This window comes from Euprymna scolopes, chromosome 7 (genome assembly GCF_053919585.1).
Source record: "Euprymna scolopes isolate OS-2025 chromosome 7, ASM5391958v1, whole genome shotgun sequence".
NCBI lineage: Eukaryota > Metazoa > Mollusca > Cephalopoda > Sepiida > Sepiolidae > Euprymna > Euprymna scolopes.
Genome location: NC_136488.1, coordinates 3,221,802 through 3,242,488, shown reverse-complemented (window position 1 = coordinate 3,242,488; position 20,687 = coordinate 3,221,802). Strand labels below are relative to the sequence as shown.

The 20,687-nt window shown below is 37.4% G+C and overlaps 1 long non-coding RNA gene across 2 annotated transcripts in view; it reads left to right on the top strand.

Annotated features, from left to right (window-relative positions):
• Positions 1 to 20,687, top strand: part of LOC145279594 (uncharacterized) — a 314,581-nt gene that overhangs the window by 74,302 nt on the left and 219,592 nt on the right. The window contains exon 2 of one of the 2 annotated variants that reach the window (XR_013868406.1): positions 6,042 to 7,259. The exons of the other annotated variant lie outside the window; for it this stretch is intronic. This is a non-coding gene — a long non-coding RNA (uncharacterized LOC145279594). Of the gene's footprint in view, positions 1 to 6,041; positions 7,260 to 20,687 lie in introns of those variants that run through there. 2 annotated transcript variants of the gene reach the window in all.

The window sequence follows — 20,687 nt, the reverse complement described above, 5'->3', positions numbered from 1 at the left end:
TGTTCTTCATACAAATTCATACGTGATTTCGATTTTTTTTTTTTTTAGGTGAAGATGATTTGAATTTATTCGAATATTGTTCTTGTACGTTAAGTTTCGACCGATGTAACCGTCAACCTTAATCGAACTTTGTAATCCGAGAGTGGCTTGCTTTCGTTCCATCAATCGTGATTTGGTAGGCGTCTTGAATAATTCTTAATTGTATTCTTAGCATTGTCTGTACCAAGGATTGAACCTTTAACCTTTAAATACGTTTTTAGGATTACTTATACTTAGCACTTATATCCGTTGCGCTACGATTCCTTATGCCATTTCGTGCAGGTTCCAAAGTTTAATAAAATGCAAATGGTACACATATACAAATACATGAATTTATTTTCAAACATGTCATTCCATTGAAAGATTATTTTTTACGGGTAGTAATACTTTGATTTTTTTCATTTATCATATTTATATTTTTTTTATTTTTTTTATTACATTTTCACCCCAAACAAGGCAAATTGCCACTTTGGTGTAGGGGGCTACTATCAGGGGCAACAACTACTGGGGTACTATGTAGGGATTTGGGCAGCAAGGTGTCGGTTCACGTTACACTTGAACTTCTGCACGTCAGTACTGTTGGGGAAGCAGGGACCTGGAATGGAATTCCAGAGTCTTGCGGTTCTGGGGAAGAAACTATTGGAGTAAAAAGATCTTTTACATCTAGGGATCTCTACAGTGTGGGGGTGGGATCTAGTAGCCTGTCGGGTTTGTCGAGGGTGCTCGCGTCGTGGGGGTACAAGTGATTGCAGTTCGTCAGAGCATTCACCACTAAAATACTTGTAGAAAAGGCAGAGGGATGCAACATTTCGTCGATGGGACAGAGGCTGAAGCTTAGATGCCAGTTCAGGGCCTATCAGGTTTGCGACTCTCTTTTGAACCTTGTCAAGGAGCGAGAGACTAGTAGCAGATGCACCAGCCCAGATGTGGCAGCAATACTCCATACATGGGCGAATGGTGGCCTTATAGAGGTACAGGATACTTTCGGGTGTTAGTAGTTTTCTAGCACGGTAGAGAGAGCCTACCTTTTTTGCAGCGGCCCTGGCAATGCCTTAATAGTTCGTAAAAGGGTCGCAAAATTCTTGTCGAGTGGCACTAAAATCTGAAAAAATTGTACTTAAATCTTTTTTAAATGCAAAGTAAAGATCAAGGTTACGTAAAGAATTTCAGGGAAGAAATTTCGTCTTCCCTATATCTGAATTTAGTAGCAGTTTACCACGATCGATCCATTTTTTTTAATTATTTGATGAAAACTAAATATTTTACCTGATAGCCATTTTTTTCTCTCTATAGATATAGTTAGAAGGAATTGTATGGTCAGAGGTTTGCAAGAAGTTTTTACCTTTGTAAGACATTACCACGAAACTGCTTCTCTACTGATTACAACTTGCTCGTCTTTAAATCTGATGTCCACAAATTTTATCGTGAACATAAGCAATCAAAAGCAGTTAATATTTATTAATAGCATGAATTCATAGAACATGCCTTCTTTGACGTACATGCTCTCATCTAACACAGCAGGAAAATCCCACCCCTTCACCGACGTCTATAGGTGCCAGGAAGTCTTCAAGTCTAATAGTTTCTTCTTTCGAAACGCTACACTTAGGAATTCCCTACTTGTTTCGTTTTTCTCTGACTGTACTAACATAGTGAATTTGAAATGTAATGTGAACAAACATCACTGCTTAATTCTCCAGTCTCCTGTTAAATACGATGTTTTAATGTATTGTATAAAGTGAAAAACATTTTTTTAAGTATTCCCATAATGTTTCTGATCGGTCGATTGGCAATCATTCCGTCTCATTTAACCTTATCTTCGAGTGGCTTTTTGCCTTGATAAATGTTAACCTCTAGAAAGAAAGATATGAATCAATATTCTTAAACAGTTGCAAAGAAAAATTAAATATTATGGAAATTGGAAATATTTATGTAAAAACAACAAATTCATTTTCTGCTGAGTCGAAGTCGCTAAACTGTAATTGAGGCGAAAATTCAATTGTTTAGAATTTAAATGAATGAAAAAAGAATTACGAAAAATATTTATCATGTACGTATCCGTCACGGAAGGAATAAATATATATATATATATATATATATATATATATATATATATATATATATAAACTACTTGATTAATTTACGCGATTTTTGGAATATGACGTTTTCGTTCCGTGACGCGTACGGATATCATAAAGTATCTTTTTTGTATTTTTGTTTATAAATTAGGCTGAATTCTAGATTTGCACCGAAATTCTATTAGACATGTTTGTTTGTTTTGCTCTGCCCCCCTCCCACCAAACTCTTGAAATTTTCGCAGTAAGAATTAAATTGCAATAGTAACCCTAACAACAACGCACTGTAATTACCGGCGTATTATTTTCCTCGGCGTCGTCTCTTCCCGACCTGCCAATCATTACGAGTCGATGCAGAAAACTATTCAAAATATAAATTATGCATTCTGTTTGCTACGCATTTTTCTGCGCATTTTCTTTTTTATGTATATATATTTTTTTTATGCATATATATATTTTTTTATGCATATATATTTTTTTTTAATTTGTTAAAGACATCAGGCTTTTCATTGCAAATTTTTTTCTTAAAATAGTAAAGATGTGATAGGGTTGGGTTTGGGTTGGAAACAAAAAGTACATATGCCTTTAATTTCTTCCATTTTTCTTTTTTTTTTTTTCTGAAATAAAAAAAAACTCTGCTATAAACGACGAATACGAAGTGGAATTAATGGCAAATTGAATTCTTATAAATCTCAGCAAAGCGGGAATCGCTTCAGGCCTTCGTTTCAATAGGTGGCCTTTAGTACATTTTTATCGACAATTTGCGTACGATTATTTTTCATTTCATTGACGCAAAATGGCCATCTTAAAAAATCGGTTTAGAAAAAAGATAAATAACTACAGATTTGTGCGTTTCAAATTTAAATGACAAAAACATATTTCAAAATTTAATCGTGCCGCCATTTTTATTTTTATGTATATTTTTTTAAGTTGAGCTCTTAATCGGATTTTGGCTTTTTGGCTTAGAATAGTTCTGATACTACGCCTTATCTGTTCTGTCCTCGGTAGAACATCTTACCAGGCTGAGGCAATTTCATTTTTTGTTTAAATATAGGGTCCCTCTTTCTCGCGTGCTTTTTCCCACATAAAAACCGACATTGTTTATAAATCTGCCCTCAGGAAGAGACGAGTAAAGGACAATAAAAAATGTTAAATTTATTTTCATAAATAATTTTTGTAATATATTCAATGCAGCATCCGAATAACTATTTTGTTTTTTACTTGTGAGTCAGCACTTATGAAGGCTTGAATGCCACTCGAGGATAAGTGTTAATGATGTAAGGCGTAAAAAAAAATTAAAAAAAAAAATCATATAGTGGTTGTAACTAGACGAGTATTTTTTTCATATATTGGAATATTTTCTTTCAAAATTCATCTCATTAATTGACTATACGTTTTTATAGTTATTTCATTGTTTCAATTTTTCTATAACCTAAAAGTTAAGTCTTTTCCGACGTTTCCGGTTAGCTCTGGAACACTGTCCCCGTTTATTATAACTCTTTTTATACTCTATCAAAGCGTTAATTTTCTAACGTTTTTATAAATATGTAATATAAATATAGGTTTTACAAGGTAATAAGTATTAGTTAAAGAGGGGGCAACTGTGATGAAGTTGATAATTACCTTGACTATTTGAGATATATGTGAAGAGAAAACAGCTATTTTGAACTCGTTAAAATAAGTTCCGAAAAACAACGTAAGTTAGATCGGTGGCGTTTTAAATAATGCGTTCGTCTGCAATTTCACTATTTTATGCCATTGTTGGATCGAATCTCAAACTAGATATTTTTCTGCTATTATGTTCTAGTTATTTCCTAGCTGATATAGATCATCATCATAAACCTGAATATTTTAAAAGGATGGAAATTATTTGATGTTTTTAAGTTCTACTCTGAGTTTAAACCATCATTATTCCTGATATTCATAAATGAGGTCTCTGATAAAATTAAGGAAAAACGAATGTACACATATCCAAGGCAATGGCAGAAACCTTTGAAAACTGCTTTCCGTTTGCAGTTAAGTGATGCCGGAAATGAATGGTAACAGTTAAGTGATGCCGGAAATGAATGGTAACAGTTAATACTACTACGACTAAGCGTATTTCCTTTATCAACTAAAAAAATATCTCAACCACTGATTGCCAGCTTACCTGAGATCTCACCTTTCAAACTTTTCGCTCTAACATTTATAATTAATTCAAATATATTAAAGACATTTCCAATGCTGCTGCAAAGTACCGCATCGGAGAGCATCCTGTATATTTATAAGGCCACAAATCGCCCATGCATGTGCTGGTGCATCTACCACTAATCTCCTACTCTTAAACAGGGTCTAAAACGTTTCAACTCTAATAGGTCCCGCACAGTCGGTCAAGTTCCAACTTCTGTCTCATCGCCGCAATGTCGCATTCCTGTAATTGTTTTACAAGTACTTTAATTAAATGTGTCCTGATGAACTCATAGCACTTGTGCCCCTTCAATGTGCATACTTTTAACTGACCAAACAAACAGAATAAAACCTCAGTCTTTACCTATAGAGATGTTTAGATACCAAAAGCTTTTTAATCTAATAGTTTCGTCCCACGGTCTTGTACGCTTTGGAATTTCCTCCCTGTTTACTGCTTTCTTGGCTGTACTAAGTTGTTACAGTTTAAATGTACTGTGAACATACAGCTCTCTGCTCAACTCTGCACGGTTACAGATTGGACTCGATATCTTACGTTTCAAGTGACAATATATCTCGTTAAGGGTTAAAACAGGGTAAAAAATAAAATTAATATCTAAAATCTATAAAATTGAAAAAAACTTGAGAAAATCCGGCATAGATACTTCAGCTAGTCTGCAACTTGTTTAAAGTAAAACACATGTCTAACATAGCCACTTAGTCGTAAGAGTCCGTGGAGATATCTAAGTTAATGGCGTCATGAAAAGGAATCGTAAAACACTGAACGTCAACTTCAAAGTGTTTGTTAGCAACCTGAAACTACTGCACTAAAACCTATAATTCTACAATTACGAACGGATTTTATTTACAAACTATTCGTTAAGCAACATCTATTTTATTCGTGTTGTCTACAGAAAAAGATTACCTAAAAACGATTCCTTGATCGCTTGTTGAATATCGCTAGTAAATATGCAAAGGATAGATGTGCCGTAATACATTTCTAATAATGACCATTAACTGACAAGCCATTCATCTCAAAGTCAATATCACGAGTAACATTGGGTCTTGATATCTTCTTAATAAGATATTTTTTTTAATCACCTACAAACAAAACATTGCCACTGAAGCATAACGGACTACAGCTGTAGAAGCCAACTTTATATTCCGTGTGAGGAATTAGGCAGAAATATGTTTGTTCACATTACATTTAAATTTTTCTTTGTTTGTATTATTGAAACACGGAGAATGAGAATTAACATTTATAGTTCTGTACTAAATTGAAAAGTTGTACAATTATTTAAGATTTTTTTTTAGTTTTACTATGAGCTTAGACCATACTTAGTTCTTATATTCATAAATGAGTTTTCTGTCTATCCTGATTAGCCACAATGGAGTAAAGATCGTCTACTGATTTCATTAGATGACTATGGATGTTTCGTTTGTATTTTCCTTGGTTAAATCAAGAATGGGTGTTATCCGTCCAACAACCATATTTTTAGAAAGGACATTTTTTTCTGTTTTCGCTGGTAAAATACATTTCTCTTCCCTTTTTTATTTAATTATTAAGGCATGTTACATTTTAATTCATAGATTTCTTTTTATTTCATTATTTTTGTCCTCTTAATCTGTTTCTCGTTTGTGTAGAATCACGAGTTGCCTTCAATATTTTCAGATGTTTTTGTACATACATTTAAAATTGTTGCAAAATCTTGAAAATTCAATGTTATTGCTATACATCTTATGATTGACTAATTTTTATGATTTCAGGTTCAAACGAACAGCTATAGCAGGAATTGGAATACACCCTACAAAAGCCTGATCGTCACAGCTGGTGAATTTCAAAAATTCAACCTGGACGTGAGGATACTTAAGAAGAACAACATAAAAATTGTTTTAAACTTGGAAAAAAATGTCACAGAAACATATGGAATGTTTCAGACTGCTTTCGGACCATCTTGCGTGAATTGAGCATCAGATTTTGAGTGGATAAGAGATTCAAGGAAGCCATGAAGTCTGGGAGGAGTAAGGAAGTCAGAACATCAGTTGATTGGTCAAATAAAGACTTTTCTGGATAAGTACCGCCGTATGCCATAAAGACAATAGGTGCACAGTTTCGTGTCAGTTAGGGAACTGTACATACAATTACTTGCGAGGAACTGAAGATGCAGATGATTGTGCGAAATTTGTCGCAAGATCCCCACAAAAGATCAGAAAGAAAGACGTTGTTATAACAGAAATGAGATGGTCGAGCTAATCAATTCACATCCCTATAGTCCAGATTTTGCTCTCTGTGATCTTCCGGTTATTCCCTAAGCGCAGAGGCTGTTGTTATGAGAAAATTGAGCAGATAAAAGAGGCTGCGACGAGGCTCATTGACACGCTCACACAAGATGATTTCGTGGGGCCTTCCAAAAGTTGTTGAACGGTAAATGTGCGTTGCAGCTGGAGGAGATCACTTCAAAGGGAACGAGAATTTCATGTGTGTACTATCAATAAGTGTCCATATGAAAAAGTCTCGAAACTTCTTGAAGGTATTTCGTATTTCTTTACCTCTTCTTCAAGAGGTTACACACAGTCAAGGGTTTGTTCGATGAATATACACTATGAGTTACGGGAAACGGATATTTTTAAGGAACAAACAAAACTCTGCGAATATATTAACAAACATTTTATGAAATACACAAAAACATTTACTACACTATGCCATTCTGGAATATTTAGATGCGAAAAATTATGTCGGACAAATGATGGCAATTTTCACGAGCACAATTTGAAGCCACTTTCCGAAGCAAGGAGTGTTCTAAAAACATCCGTTTCCGGTGACTCACTCTGTATTTCTGCGGAACGAACTGAATTTGAAATGAAACACCAAATGTTTCAGTCTGCGTCGTTAAACACTTAGCCACCGTCGAAAATTAAAAATATATTTTCTTGTAAAAACTTATGCGATTTTCTTAATTGCATTACACAACAATAAAAAATATACAATTTCATAGTTGAATTTCACTTTTATTCTGTTTTCGTTGTTTCCATCAGTATTTTTTGTGATTCGAATGTCTGTTGCATAGCCCTTCCACTTAGTGATGTGTTGACCCTTCTCTGTTGTGCTTGTTAGAAAAAAGGAATTGCTCAAACCTGAAAAAAGGGGGACGAAGATAATTTAATCTTTAACTTGCTTCATTAAGCTCGGCAAACTAGATCCGATTTCACTTGCTAACAGTCGTTGCTGGTGACAGGCGTTAAAGGTCTAAACGCCTGCATCGATTAAAGAGTCCAACAACATGACGTCCAATCTACTACTTGCTCTCAGACTTGATCCCAGGGTCAGGTCATGTCAATCACGCTCCAACACTCTAATAATATTGCCTCTTTTCATCTATTCATTCAGTAAACATTTTCTGACAAACATTATGTCGTTTTTAATAAAAAGCTAAAACCCGGTGTTACTCGAGATCATGGATACAAAATAAAAATGTATTGTAAATGGTTTTGTAATATTTGTAAAAATATCGTTTTGTGATATTTGTAAAAATATTGTTTTGTAATATTTGTAAAAATATCGTTTTAAATTGTCCCTTTCACATCTATCTATCTCTTTCCCAAATGTTTTTATATAATAGAAAACAAAAAAGACAAGGAATTTCATTAACAGTAGCTGACTGACCTGGTTTCTTTCTTGCGTTTGGAACAACTACGAGTTAGAATAAAATCATTTTTCCTAGCCTGTACTAATTGGTTCCCGGTGAAACCCAAAATGATTTTAATTATTTGAGGGTATATTTGTCTTTGATAGTTCTGACTTTGGATCGGATATACAGAGCGAGAAAACGACTTTCTGTCCTTATAAATTGGTTGCATTAAGTTATTCAAATTCCAGCTTGTTGATAAAATAATTAAACGAACGAAACTCATCTATATATATATAAAAGAAACTTGCTAGAGTTTGGTATTTCCTTTCGGATTCCTTCTTCCCCGACTGTACTGACATGCAGAAGTTCAAGTGTAATGTAAGCAAAATCAATCCTATTTGTAGCCGCGCAGGACGTCTTTCTATAGCAGTTAAGTTATGAATTTTGTAATTTCTTTTCTAGATGCAAATGCTAATATTATATTTATTTCAGTTTTTAATCTTTATTTTTATTTCATTGTTTTATTAATTGTGTAAATGGTTTTCTCGTGAAAAGATTACCGAATCTATCTGGAAAGTTCCTTTCGAATATATATTTTTGTTTTATTTTATTTTTATTTTATTTTTTTCATCATAGATTTTTTCTTGGAAAACATAAACATTTGTAAACAAGTTAATAGCATAACAAATTTTACAATTGTTTTCAGTTGATGAGAGGGGGATCTTTCACCTAACCCCCTCTTAAACACGCCAGCTGAACTCTTATAAGTACAATACTTTTTTTTTTTAATGGAGAGTAGAAAACGCATTGTGGATGTGTTATCGGCAGCTCCCGTTACACTCGCTTCTCTTTATTTGTCCCTCAGTCCTCATTTTTAATGAGTGATCTTTCTGACAAAGGGAGAAGAAAAAGCTGTTTTGGCAGTATTTTTGCGTGAACAGCCGCCAGGGATGTCGGAAATTTTCTTTTTCTATGTCTATCCTTGTAGCCATCTCATTGGTAAGTGTGCTGGAGGTAAGCGTTTTATCTTGGCTGAGGTTATCCGCGTGATAGTCAGGGTCCCGAACCTTGGATTAACCACTAAGGAGGCTGTCCTATCAGCAGGTGCAAAGTACTGGGGCTGCTGTATTGCCATTGGGTGAAGGGATTTTGGACCATGCAGTAGCTTCTAGTGGGGCCTCTCGATGCCATATTAGTGGGTAAGTGTTACGGCTTTACCTTTTCATGTGCTACAAAAAAGATTCTTCATTTCTATTTCTCTCTTACTTTCCCCCTCTGCTCTGCTTCAGGCATGTCTATCGACCTAGTCCACAAATCCCAAAACACCACCATAAAAAGTCTCAATAAAAACACACACGATTAAACCCGGATCTCCAACTACTAACGTAGACACTCACTACCAAATCTCCTTTTCTAACATTAGGGGGCTACGTTCTAACCTTCCAGAGGTTGAAACCCAATTACAGGAGACTAAACCAGACATATTATTTCTAAGTGAAACTGGCATTGGACAGACCATTTCCCTAGATGAGTTCTTAATTAAAGGATACTCTAATTTAGCTTCCAAATCTGACCCCAAGAGCGCCATGGGTATGGAATATGTGCCTATATAAAAGATGGCTTTCCATGTGGTAGGGACATCTCCAGAGAAGATCCTAACTTACCCTATATGTGCTTCCGGGTTGCACTAGCTCAAACTACTGCATTTATATTTGCTCTCTATCCCCCCACAACAACGGAGTTACTATCTTTAAAGGCATAGCTGAGAAAATTGACCACGCCCTATCTGCTTATCCTTCAGCTAATATTCATGTCTGTGGAGACTTCAATGTTCACAATTGGGAATGGTTAACTCACTCCAACAAGACCGATGATGAGGGGAGGTTCAGTCATGATTTCTCCATTGCTTATGACCTCACTCAGATTATTCACGAACCCTCTCGTGTTCCCGATTCTGACGGCCAGTATGCAAGTCTCCTAGACCTCTTTCTCACAACTTTCCCTGAACTGTGTTCAGCTTCTGTTCTGTCTCCACTTGGATCTTCCGACCACTCAGTTATATCAATTAAGATAAAAATGAAATGTAATAAGTCCCCAGATGTACTTCTCCATCGTACAGTATATTGATACTCTATGGCTGACTGGGATAGCTTCCGCACATTTATATCAGATCTACCTCTGCGTTTCATGTTTAAAAAGGATGTGTCCTCTATAGTATCAGACCTGACAGAATGGTTAGACCGTTTCATACCGTGGAAAAAATTCCAGCAAAAACCTAACAGCCAGTCGTGGTTCTGTCCGAAATGTGCTGCTTCCATTGCGCATAGAAATCACTTTTTCCATTGCTTCCGACGTAATAGATGTACTGAGACTAAAGCCGCTTTCAGAACTGCCAGCAACCACTGTAAAAAAGAAATAAAGAACACAAGAGAGTTGTATGCTCAGTCCGTCAATTCCAAAGAAGCTGAGCAGCAGCTTGGGTCCCAACAGTTTTGGCAAATAGCAAACAGAATCTTGAACAGAAGCGTGTGCTCTATCCCAACTCTTATAAATTGACCTGAGGTTATCTCATCAGCATCAGACAAAGTCCAACTCTTTGCCAAGAACTTTGCAGCTAATTCTAACCTTTGCGACCAAGGCTGCCAACCTCTATTATTTCCTCCTGTATCAGAAAACATGCTATGTGATATACAAATATCTGTACGTGATGTTGCAAGGCTAATCAAAAATCTTGATTCCAGTAAAGCAACCGGTCCTGATGGTATTCCAATTATAGTATTCAAAAGACTTCAACCAGAACTTGCGTCCATCCTTACAAAACTGTGTAAACGTTATCTTAAGGAGAATTGCTTTCCGTCACCCTGGAAAATCTCATCAGTATGTTTCGTATTTAAGAATTCAGGTGATCGGTCATCCCCCTCACAGTACAGGCCAATAAGTCTCCTGTGTGTTATGAGTAAGTTGCTGGAATCTGTGTTAAATAGAGAAGTAATAAACCATCTTAACAAAAATAACCTTCTTAGTGACACGCAATATGGTTTCCATTCTGCTAGATCTACAGCAGATGTGCTTACATCTATATCTCATAGGATTAGCGAATCTCTCGACGGAGGCTACCTTTTTAGGGCAATTGCTCTTGACATATTAAAGGCCTTTGATAGAATATGGCATAAAGGTTTACTTCAAAAGATCTCCAGCTATGGTATAACTGGAAATGTCTTCTCACTTATTAAATCATTTCTCTCTGATAGGTTCATAAAAGTAGTGGTTGATGGGCAGAAATCAGAAGCTCTTAGTATTAATGCTGGAGTCCCTCAGGGGTCCATCCTGGGTCCAACTCTCTTCCTGATCTATATTAATGATCTTCCAAATCACATCCTTACATCATTCGTAGACCTCTATGCTGATGACACTACTATCTATGGTAGCACATCTAAGACCGTAAATGACAAAGTTCTCTCTGATTCTCTCTCCTCTGATCTTGAGCAAGTAGTATAATGGGGAAAGAGGTGGCTTGTTACTTGTAATGCATCTAAAACTAAGCTTTTATCTTTAAATCATCAACGCCCTGATCCCCATCTGGCATCAATTGAAATGAATGGCTCTCGTCTTGGGGAGGCCTCATTTTTTGACAAGCTTCTGGGCTTGACCTTTACTCCTGATCTTAAATCGAAATTCATACATTAAAAAATCTGTTGCCAAGACCGCTGGGAAAATGGTGGGATCCTTCTATCGATCCAGTAGATATATAACTGCTGATGCAATTCTCTATCTATATAAAAGCCAAGTACGTCGAAGGATTGAGTACTGTTGCTGGGCGTCAGTTCTTTGATTTTTAGTTTGTTTGTTTTTGTTTTTTGTTTTGTTTCATGTCTAAATGTTTGATAAACTAAATTTCTGAAGTTATAAGATGGATTGAGATAGAAATAGAAGGCAATAAAATCAGACTAATGATGTCTTTTTCGTGTGTATAGTATTTATGTTATTGAAACCGTTTGACAATAGTTAAATTTTCCGTTGAGTAGATAGACGTATAATTTTCTGAGATTACGTGAAGACAACTTGCTAACATATTAAGTTGGTGCAAAAAGTCGGTTTTTGACGTTCAACTTCAAAAGATCATAATTCCCTTCATAATAAACTTTATTAATCGAAATAAGAAACATTAGAATCGACACTTTTTTTTCCAACGAGAAACAAATTTATTTATTCCATTAGCATAGAAATCCGGAGTTCTGGAAACGATAAAGTCATTGAAGGCCGATTCGGCTTTTGAAGCATTTTTCGCGCAGAAAGTTGTCGAGATGTTTGAAAAAGTGGTAATCGATGGGGGAGAGGTCCGGTTAATATGGCGGATAGGGCAGTCTCGTAGCCCAATTCTGCAGGGTCAGTTGAGCAAGATGTGGACGAGCGTTATGGAGAATTGATTCCTTTATATTGACCAATCTCTTGCACACATGTTAGAACTTCAGGTGCATTTCGTCATTTTCTCCCGGATTTATTAAGCTGTGATTGATGACTAGTCACCATAACCTTTTTTGGTGCAATTTCGAATTTGGGAAGTGTTCTGGAGCCTCTCCTGAATCCAACCACTGTGTCTTGTTTGGGGTGAAAAAAAGCAGTTAACAAAAAGAATAGTATGTTATTTTGGAACGTGTGTATTTATTTCATTTGTATACTGTAAACAATCTGCCGGATGTGATTTATAATTCTGTTATCTTAGTTTTTACATTCAAATAGTACATTTGAAAAGCGAATGCAAACTCAATATTTCGTGTGTATATATAATATATATATATGTGTGTGGGGGGGTGTTATTTGTTTCTGTTTTTGCGATACGTCTTGAATGAATTCAATTATTTACGAAAGTGCATTTTTACCTAAATGCGAGTTAGAAATAATTTTCCCTTTAACCAAGTTGGTACCCCCACAAATATAATTATCCACTGACGCATGTTTCGTCGTCTACGACTCATCAGAGTGGTTGAATGTAGAGATTCGGATTCGGAACCTCATGGTAAGAAGCCTGAACCCTTATCCCTCGTAAAAATAATATATATATATATATATATATATATATATAAACTAAAATAAAACGATATTACTTCAAAAGTGTTCAATACATATGTAGAGCTTTTATAAATAAGATAATAGAAACACTAGAAAAGTCCCTACGCGGATCGATCAATGTTTTGGCGTTGATAGTCTCATCAGGGATTCAATAATTTCCCATTACTAAATCCTTTACGAGACAGTTAACACGAAAGGGTAAAACAAACAAAGAAACTAACGTATGCCTCTCTTAGGACGACTACTTTATAAGACTAATCAAATGTTATTTGGCAATATGTGTGTATCAGTATTAAAGGTCAAAGATTTTGATTCAAGATGGGAAGTCGTTAACGTGTGGACGGGGTAGAATTATGTCAAGTGAATTTAGTATATTGGAATCTGTCGGATATTATTGTCTGGAACTTTCTGTTAGTCTGTTAATAACTTTCAGGGTTCTAATGTCATACACGCATGTATACATCGGTCACTGTAAGCACACACGTTCCTCCAAATTCTCGTGCAAACACACACAAACATATATATATATATATATATATATATATATATATATATATATATATATAATGAAAAGTTTTGTAATATTTATCAGCGATAGTAGCAGCGTCTGTACGCCAGCTAAGTAATCAAATTCCCGTTTTCTTAAGTGGTAGTTTTTCATCTTGTGCGCAAATGCCAACATTAAATTTCTCGTTTGGACGAGGCGCATTTGTTATCTTTTCTTATATATAAAGGCACCTTGTGTTGGTGTGGAGTCGTTCCCTACAGACTCCGAAACTGCTGGACTAATTTATTTTGAAATTTCACACAAATGTACTTGGTGTCTGAATGTTCTTAAATTAGTTTTGTATCGGAATGCATCTGATAGGTATCGATAATCTACAAAAAAAGGGGAACCGTCCGATTTTACCAAAGTTAACAACCTTAAACTGCCTAACATCACAATTTCATTCGAGAAGTTTTATCAGTGTTCAAGTAAAAAGGCCCAAAGTATAAAATCAATAGTAGGTTCTTTAATAAGACAGGAATGTTCGAAATAAATGTTTGTTTATAGCATAATTGAGCCATGATACTTGACTTTTGTATTTTAAAGAAGCGATTATGTAAACATAAATTTATAAAATCAACAGTAGTTTCTCTACAGTGCAATGTAGACTACAATGTATTATGGAATAATTTAGTGTTGGGAGAAATGTGAAGCATAGTTCACAATGCATTATAGTCTCTTAAGTCATTGTGGAGAAGCATGTGAGCTTCCTCCCAGTGCGTCACGATCGTTCTTCGACTATGCAATCAATCGATTTGATTGAAAATGGGAGATTTCAATGACAATAAAGGTCTGAGAGAATGAAACATTTGTCGATCCTTGTTCGATCACAAGTAAAGTTGGGCTTCCCTACTAGTGTGTGTGTGTGTATATATATATATATATATATATATATATATATATGAGAGAGAGAGAGATTTGTGTGTGATGCTAATTGAAAACTCGTATCCAAGCACTGCTATTGTGTAACTGTCCGTTAGTCATAAAACCAGTGTAATTTTTTTTCAATTAATGTGCGTGAATCCTCTTTAAATGAGGCTTTTCACAGAACCAATACAACTCTGTTCTATACAAAAATGTCTGCATCGTTTAAAGTAACAGTAACGATGGAGATTCTCTTTTTCCCCGCCTTACTTCTTTAACGACTACTGAAGGGAACATTTCTCGGTAGGTTTACCGATCTACACCAACATGAATATTTCGTTATATGTAAACACATTCACTGGCCCACATACGTGCATATGCTAGCTGGCCGTTTACTCGAAGGTTCACCCGCAGTTTGAGGGTTCTATTTATTATTATTATTATTCTACTGGAGTAACTAGCATCTTTCCTCACTAAACATGATTAATCAAGAAAACACATGTATGTGTTTCTGTTGGTGATTCATTTTGTTTTCATTCTTAACCTATTTCTTTATATTTATGTAGAATTCTAGTTGTCAACCTTGTCATTCCAGGTTTCTCATTTCTCGTTTTGTATGCAACCACAATTTTACATTGCCTAACCGTTTCATACGACACGATGACAAAATGTTGTTTCGCCATGATCCCAAGTAGTTCGGTCCGCCTACTCTATCTCTATCTTGCTTTTCTCATTGTGGTCTTTCCATTTCTCCTTGAACTTTTACTCCTACCAACTAACGAAGCAACAACAATTTTACCAACATGAAGTTTCACAGGAACTTAACCCTTGAGGTCATGCCATGAGGTCGATTTGTTGTACAAGAATCGGGGGAGGCGGGCGGTTGGTGTTAAAACTCGAATTTCCTTTTACGTCACATATATCAGTGGACGGCTTTCAGCGTTACTTTGTTCTTCTTGCTTTTCTTAAAGTTGTTTGCGTTTCTTATTTCTTACAAAAAGTATTGATAACAAATAAATGAGCAACTGCCACGACAAAACAGGCAAAATGGCCGGCGGCGTTCATTTCATTGTTTTTTGCTTTTTTTACTGCTTGATAAATATTACATCTCCAGCGGGTCAAACGCGTTTCTCACACTGACACTTTTTCTCTCTCTCTCTCTCTCTCTCTCTCTCTCTCCCAGACACACTTTTTCTCTCTCTCTCTTTCTCTCTCTCTCTCTCGGAAACACTCCCTCTGTCTCTCCGACACTCTCTTTCTCTCCCTTTTTCTCCCGCACACTTTCTCTCTCTCTCTCTCTCTCTCTTGGACACACACTCTCCTGGACTGTATCTCTCTCTCGCGCAAACTACCTCTCTCTCTTTCCCGGACACTATCTCTCTCGCTCTTTCCCGGACACTATCTCTCTCGCTCTTTCCCGGACACTATCTCTCTCGCTCTCTCCCGGACACTATCTCTCTCGCTCTCTCCCGGACACTATCTCTCTCGCTCTCTCCCGGACACTATCTCTCTCGCTCTCTCCCGGACACTATCTCTCTCGCTCTCTCCCGGACACTATCTCTCTCGCTCTCTCCCGGACACTATCTCTCTCGCTCTCTCCCGGACACTATCTCTCTCGCTCTCTCCCGGACACTATCTCTCTCGCTCTCTCCCGGACACTATCTCTCTCGCTCTCTCCCGGACACTTTCTCTCTCTCTCTCTCCCGGACACTTTCTCTCTCTCTCTCTCTCTCCCGGACACTTTCTCTCTCTCTCTCTCTCTCTCTCCCGGACCCTTTTTCTCTCTCTCTCTCTCCCGGACACTTTCTTCCTCTCTCTCTCTCCCGGACACTTTCTTTCTCTCTCTCTCCCGGACACTTTCTTTCTCTCTCTCTCCCGGACACTTTCTTTCTCTCTCTCTCCCGGACACTTTCTTTCTCTCTCTCTCCCGGACACTTTCTTTCTCTCTCTCTCCCGGACACTTTCTTCCTCTCTCTCTCCCGGACACTTTCTTCCTCTCTCTCTCCCGGACACTTTCTTCCTCTCTCTCTCCCGGACACTTTCTCTCTCTCTCTCTCTTTCTATCTCTGCCTCTCTCTCTCTCCCTCTCCCGAACACATTCTATGTCTCTCTCTCCCGGACACATTCTCTCTCTGTCTCTCTCTCCCGGACACACACTCTCTCTCTCTCTCTCTTTCTCTTTTCCGGGCATTCTCTATTTTCCGGGCATTCTCTCTCTCTCTCTCTCTCTCTCTCTTCTACCGCGCACTCCTTCTCTCTCTAAACCCACGGGCACTTTCAGAGAGAGAGAGAGAGGGAGACGCACACACCCTCTTTACGTGACTTCAGTTGACGAATCAGATCATTAGGAATAGTTTTAATTGCATTTCGACATTGATCACAAAGATGACAACTTTTTTTTAGATTGTGCAGGCGTGCACACGCGTAAGTTTAATCGATAATTTTTCTCTTGATTTTAGTATTTTTCTCTGTTTATTCATTTTCTCATTGAAAAACAATTCAAATATAAATTAATTTTAAAAATGTTTGCATTTTGTTCTTGTTAGTTGCGTTGTGTTTGTGTTGCACTGGTATCAGCAATAAACACGTCATTAAAAAAAGATGAACAAATTAAATGCCTTAAAATTAAATTTCCTATTAACGTATAACATCAATAATACATGACAATGTTATCAAGTAATTACATAGTTGACAATTAGAGAATATCAAGCGCTGTATGTCAAACGTGGTCTCGTTCATCTTTCAAGCTGATGACTGATACTATTGTGCGACGAATACCACGTACAGACTACTTTGTGCTGTTCATTTGGATTCATGCTAACAAAAAAAATAGGAATTTCACATCAAGTTCTCTCTATTCCTACGAGGGGCGTGCAATAAGTAATGCCCCTGATCCACTTCCTGTTGTGTCATCTAGCTGAAATTTGGCATGTGCAATGATTTATATCTCTACGGTTTATGTGGTAAATTACAGCTCTGAACTAATTGTGGTTTCTGTTATACAGGTGTTTGAACTGAGTCAGGTATGAAATGGAGCCTGTTAAATGTCGAGCAGTAATCCGGTTTTTGTATTTGAAAGGACGCACACCACAGGAGACTTTTGATGAAATGAAAGAAACTTATGGTAACAATGCCCCATCACATTACCTTGTAAAACGCTGGCATTGTGAATTCAAACATGACCGGAAGTTTGTGGAAACAGCTCCCAGACCTGGTCGCCCCCACCCTTCTGCCATTGATGAGGCATCTGTCAGTCAAGTTGAGGCTGCCATTTTGGAAGATCGGCGCATTACTATTCGCCAAATAGACCAAGATGTCAAGATTAGTACAGGGTCTGTGGAAACTATCATTCATGACCATTTGCATATGCATAAGGTGTCTGCCAGATGGATTCCCAGGTTGCTCACACCATTCCAGAAGCGAGAACGCGTCGAGTGCTCGTGGATGAATTTGGAGATGTGCCAAGAAAATGAGTCGAAGTTTTTCAAAAGACTGATTACACAGGATGAAACCTGGGTCCATCACTATGATCCAGAGACCAAATCCCAATCAATGCAGTGGAAGCACTTGGACTCACCACCTCCAAAGAAGGCAAGAGTGCAGCCCTCCGCTGGCAAGGTCCTGCTCAGTCTTCTGGGACCAGGACGGAGTAGTGATGACAGATTTCCTGGCAAAGGGTACCACAATTACAGAAGCCTGTTATGCTTCACTTTTAAGGAAGTTAAGGGAAGCTATCAAAATCAAGAGGCGGGGCAAGATCAGCAAAGGTATCCTCCTCCTGCAGGACAACGCTCCGATCCGCAACTCGCATGTCGCCAGATCAGAAGCACGGGCGTTTGGTTATGAAATCCTCCCCGATCCTCCCTACTCTCCTGACCTTGCACCCTCTTACTTTCACCTCTTCCCAGCCATGAAGTCTTTTTTTTTTTTTTGAAAGGAAAGCGTTTCCCTGATGATGGGGCCTTGATTTCTGAAGTCACGTCGTGGTTGAAGGACCAACCTGGAGTGTTCTACAAAAACGGTCTGCAGAGCTGCATCAAACGATGGGAAAAATGCATAACTCTGGGTGGTTCCTATGTAGAAAAAGACTAATAACTGTGCCAAGTTTCGTTGCTCTACTGCTATGGGAAGTAGGTCAGGGGCATTACTTATTGCACGCCTCTCGTACTAGTAGATCCTACATGTGAGGTGCTTTCAAGTGTACAGACTTTTTTCTACGTGTATTTAAAATTGCGTAGGCTCTTTAAAGTCCAGTATGTTATTGCTATACATCTTATGTGATTACTAGGGCTATGACAACAGCGTATTCTTTTCATTGTTTTGACTCTTGAGTGTGTATCCGTTGATATCTAATTTGCTTTTATACAATGACTAGCGAGGGGTACCCGGCGTTGCCCGGGTGTTTGGAGGTGTGTGTGAAAACTCCGGGGTGAGTGGGGGGGAGGGTAAAAAAGTAAGTGTGAGGATCGAACCCTAACCCTTGAGGCAAAGTTGTAAATTAAAGTGTGAAAAAAAAAAAAACGTGCGACGTTAACCATTGCCCCACCGCGACATGCTAACGGAAACACGTTTGAATTTATTTAATTAGTTGGATTTAACAGGTGCCGTTTTAATGAGTTAATGAGGTCAAGTTTGACTGCGGGATTTCATTTACTGCTGAACGCTCCGCCCCCCAAGATGTTATAGGAAAAAGACTAGCCCACGCGGCGAGCGACAAATTTTGAATATTTATCTTCCCAAAATCGAGCAAATTAAATAGACAGGCGAGCTTCGTTGTTAACTGTGAGATATTACGATTTATATGTGATATAAAGTTTTAAAAAATTGTGAAGCGAGCGACCGCTTCTCTGAAAAAAGCCTTTTGTAGACACACAGAAAAAGCGAACATACATACATTTTCGCTTTTATATTTATAGATGTGGTTCTCAGTTGATTAACTGTGTCTAACTGTATCGGATATATACTCGAGAGTCAAAAAAATGAAAAGAATATTCTGTTGTCATAGCCGTAGTGATGGACTGACGAATTTTTACCATTTCATGTTCAAATCAACAGCTAGAGCAGCAATGTGAATACACTCTACTAAAGCCTGATTGTTGTAGATGATGAATTGACTAAATTGGAATCTGTACGTGAGGACACTTTTCAAGTACGACATGCAATAAGATTAGCAAAAATGCCGCAGAAATGTATGGAATGCTTCAACTGATTTTGGACCATGTTGCATGAATCGAGCATTAGTCTTTTAGAGACATAAGAGATTCACGGAAAGCAGAGAGTCTGTGAGTGATGAGAGGTGTGGGCGGAATAAGTCAAAACTCCAGAGTTGATTGGTCAAATAAGGAATTTTTTGGATAAGAACCGTCGTATGTCTATAGAGACAATAAGTGCACAGTTTGGTGTCAGTGTGGGAACTGTACCTTATTCTTATTGAATTATTCGCGAGAAACTGAATATGCAGAATGTTTGTGCGAAATTTGCTCGGAGAAAGTAAGACTATTTAACCAACATTGGCTACAAGACGATTCTTCGCGATAGACAAAATCTTGCCATCTGTGACTTTTGGTTATTCCTAAAGTCCAAGGAAACCCTTAGAAGCTATCGTTATGAGACAATGGAAAAGAGGAGACTGTGGAAAAGATGAGACAATGGAAAAGATGAGACTGTGGAAAAGATGAGACTGTGGTAAAGGGTCATTGACATGCTCACACAAGAGGACTTCCATTGGGCTTTCCAAAAGTACAAGTGCATTGCAGCCGGGGGAGATTACTTCAAACGGGACGAGTTTCATGTGTGTACTATCACTAAAATTTCCCATACAAAAAGTCTAGAAACTTAAAGATACCTCGTATGACTTACTCTAATTCTTGTTCCTGCCGGTCTCTCCACAAAATACCTCCTCCCCTTTGTTTAACCAGTGAATCTATGGGAACCTCATTTCTATTTCTTCAACGTCCCCCCTCCGTTGTGTTTTTGTTACAATTTCCTCAACTTCTCTTTCTTTTGTTTGTTCGCTCGTGACGCAAAATCCCCGCCAGTGTCACCAACAACGCAACACCCTTATTTGCTTTGATAAAGGCGGACACTAAGAACCCTTCAACTCTTCACATTTACAATAATCGCTTTTCCGTTACACTGTTCACCTTTTCACAAGAGATTTTTTTTCCTATTCGAATTCTCGTTTTTTATTTCCTTTTTTTCTTTTTCCTCTTTCTTTCATTTCCTTTAATCTATCTTTATTTTTCATGTTTTCCTTCCTCATTATTTTTCTTTTTCATTCACTGATTTTATTCTTTTCTTTTT